The sequence below is a fragment of the Cavia porcellus genome, unplaced genomic scaffold (assembly GCF_034190915.1).
Source record: "Cavia porcellus strain 051 isolate PalLab524CR breed Dunkin Hartley unplaced genomic scaffold, mCavPor4.1 scaffold_11, whole genome shotgun sequence".
Taxonomy (NCBI): domain Eukaryota; kingdom Metazoa; phylum Chordata; class Mammalia; order Rodentia; family Caviidae; genus Cavia; species Cavia porcellus.
Genome location: NW_026947494.1, coordinates 56,362,634 through 56,366,239, shown reverse-complemented (window position 1 = coordinate 56,366,239; position 3,606 = coordinate 56,362,634). Strand labels below are relative to the sequence as shown.

At 38.3% G+C, this 3,606-nt stretch overlaps 1 pseudogene; it reads left to right on the top strand.

Annotated features, from left to right (window-relative positions):
* The first annotated feature begins 810 nt into the window (after positions 1–810).
* LOC100732164 (zinc finger CCCH domain-containing protein 15-like) lies at positions 811–2,622 on the top strand (annotated as a pseudogene).
* The last annotated feature ends 984 nt before the right edge of the window (positions 2,623–3,606 follow it).

The following is a 3,606-nucleotide window of genomic DNA, read 5'->3' as shown; positions in this document are numbered from 1 at the left end:
TTTTGCCAGTGTTTAGCGACAACCTGTATTTAATGATAGTATATAATAAAGGTTCTGCTTACCAGAATCCAACTCCTGTTCAGGCTATGGAAAGACAAGCGATACTTGATGCCGTTTCGGTCTAACAAATGAGCAAAAATGTGGGCAAGAGTTCTCATTGCCTAGAGGAATTAACATGATTAACCTATGCAAAGAAATTAATGAATATTTAATTCCAAAGTGATTTTGGTACCTCCTAAAAGATGTTCAAGGAATTGTTTCTGTAAGTACATAATATAATTAGAGGTAATAATTATATGGAAAATTATATTATATGCATTTATTATATGTAATGTACAAGTGATTATCTTATATACATATATTTATGTATTTGTTATATTACCAAATGTCTAAAATTATAAAACTTAACAGATGCAATTAATGTATCTGCAAGCATAATTATAAATACTTAAAAATATAAAAAGAAATTTATTTTGTTAAACCTCATTTTCTATTCTCTCTCAATCATTTCATTACAGTGCTTCCAAAATGTACACATGGACTCTCCTGTCTCATTGTAATTAGAATTTAATGTTATAGCTTATGCACTTTTCAATGAGTTAACAGCCACTTTGCTTTAATCCTGATACTGTACTACATTTGGTTAAACTATTAAGAAATGAGATATATGAATTCTACAGGAAAGAACTTTAATTAGACATATCCACAAAAGAGGTGTTATGGTAGATCAATGTTTTGTGGCCCTTTTTAAAACTTCCATTACAGTAAAATGTAGCATAAGAACTGAGTTTGGAATAATAGAAGTAACCGATGGTCAAGGTTGAGAGACAGTGTGCATCCCTGTTTGAGCCCCATCTCAGAATAAAAGCAGTGCAAATTGTTCTCGCAGAGCATTTCCGTCTGCTGTCTGTCCCAATCGGTAAGGTGCTCAGGACCCCATGGTGCTCAGGCTTGGAGTCAGGGTTCTACCAGCTTCTCAAACCTGGGGCCTTACTGTAAGACCTTCCTCAGGCTGTCTGTTACAGAAAATATGTCTGGATCAGTTCTATTTAGAGTTGTTTTTTAATCCATGGTGTAGAAGTTCTAATTGAACTATCTATGCCTTTCTCTTGCTTTCTTGGAGGTTTTTCAAACCGAAGAACATTTTCTGTCCTAAGATGATCCTCGAGGAATTGAAATCTCAGCACCTGGAATACAAAGTGCTTGGCATCTACAAAGTGCAAAATAAATGTTTGTGAATTTTGTACCATAAATCTGGGTTGAAAACGACCCCAACTGCTGGTATAACAGATTATGGATCTTGAACGCTTCGAGCCCCGAACTGTCGCAAAAGGTCGTGATTCAGGGACTGAGGAGCGACCTGCTTTCCGCGTGCTGTGGCGCTGCTTCTGGTCCTCCTCTGCCTGGTGCGGTGCCAGGTTACCCACGGCCTGGCAGACATTTGTCCTCAAGTCTGGCTGGTGCCACCTCTCCCCGCAGTGCGCCCCAAGAAACAGGTTCAGGTGCGGGCAGTAAAAAGGCAGAGCGGAAAAAGATTGTCGAAGACAAAACTTTCGGCCTGTAGAATAACAAAACGGGAGCAAAGCAGCAGAAGGTTACCAAGGCCTTCACTCGAGTTATATTAAAATCCACGTCAGATAGTACAGTGTGAAGCTAAAAGGAAACTGAAGAAAGATGATTGTAGGAGCTAAATGAGCTGTCCAAAGCTGTAGCTCTTACTCAAAAAATAAGTAAATTAGCAGATCCCAAATCCGTGGTACGAGCCTTCTTCACGCGAAGACCGGCCTGAGGGAAATCGGTGCAAGTTCTCTCGGGACCTGTCTTTGGAAAGAAAATGTGAAAAACAAAGTGTTTACATCCAAGCAAGAAATAAAGAACTTGAAAAAGATACAATGGATAATTGTGATGAGAAAAAAGTCGAAGAAGTGGTGAACAAGAAGCGTTGTGAGCCGGGAGAGGATAAAGCCAGAAGTCAAGCAGTCTGCAAGCATTTCCTTGAAGCTGTTGGAAATAACAAGAATGTAGTTTCATCATGCACTTCCTCTTGGATTTGTGTTTTAAAAAGATAGAAGAGAAGGAAGGTGAAATTTTAGTAGAAGATCTCATTGAAGGAGAGCGTGCCTTCCTAGGACCAAATATTACCAAAATCACTTTACAGTCTTTTCATGCATAGAAGATAAAAGACTGATACACTTGAACAACATACAGAAAGAAGGAAAGCTGATTCAAAGTGTGGAAGGCACTAGTGTTCAGTGTTAGTGAGGAGTTTGAATTCCGTCCTAAGCTGGTCAGAGACGATGGTGAGGAAGTTCACGGTTCCCTGAGTGCTAATGACAGAGTTAAGCCTGTGCATCCTGAGACGGATAGATGAGACTGGTTTTACTGTAGACAGTCTTGAAAAATTCAGCCCATCTGCTTCAGATAAAGATGAAAACAAACTAAGCCAAGTTTCTGGAAGTAGAGCTGAAAATGGTGAATTCGGTGACTTGGTTAGAAAACAATGCAGTGGGGGGACAGGAAAATGGAGTCCTTGGGTCTTTTCTTGTTGATGAAAAGCTTTTTACTGGGAAAAACCCAGATAAATTAGACAAAGAGTTAAATACATTCAATTTAGAAGAATAATATCCAACAAGTGAAGGCAAAGATTGAGTCAGTTTCGTGTGAGTTGAAATTGACTTTTATTTTTCATCTAGAATCACCAGGATATGTATTTTCCATGCTGATTCTGGAGGGCTTAGTCTCCTTCAAAAAGGGAAATTCTCCCTATGTCTCCCTTCTGACTGGCCACATGTCATAGTGAGTTCATAGTAGTCCATGATACATTGAAAATATAAAGATCATTGCAGAAAATGACTGTTGTATCTACCCACTCAACTAGAAAGCGTAACTGCTTTTCCAACTTTTGGTTTTCACTGAGCATGTGTTATTATCAACAGCATCAATTTAGATTTTAAATAACTTTTGATGTAGTTTTCTATCAGTGATTTCCTCTCCTTTGTATTTTTATGTTTTAAAGACTACCTAGAATCTGGGCACGATACTTTATAAAGGAAACTGCCCATTCTGAATCATAATTGTACAACTTTAGTTATTAGACAGTCGTTTGAATTGGAACATGAAGGATCAGCTACAATGCCCTGTTTTTCCTATTCTGTTTTGCCCGCGAACTTAAAAGGAAAGATGATCATACCAAAAAAGTTACTGAATCATGTCTATACAATACAAAACTGTCATGTCTCAGTTTCTATTACTGTCATTTATTAGTTGAGTTGCATTCAAATATCAAAGAATGGAAGTCTGTGTCCCACGTTAAACTGCTCATGCTCTAGCATTCCCTTTCTCTCTTTCTCTCTCTATTTCTTTCTGTCTCTTTAGAGAAAGGGTCTCACTATATAGTTTAGGCTGGCCTTTAACTCATAACAATCCTCCTGGCTCAGCCTCTTGGGTGCTAGGATAACAGATGTGGATCACCACGCTGGGATGAGATTCATATTTTAATGGAATAAGGCATCTTAAAAAATGTCTACTTTAGAATTGTGTGCTTGGCAGTTCCAGAATTATGCCACATAGTTTAAGGGACCTGTCAAGATCCCTAGAAAGGATTTA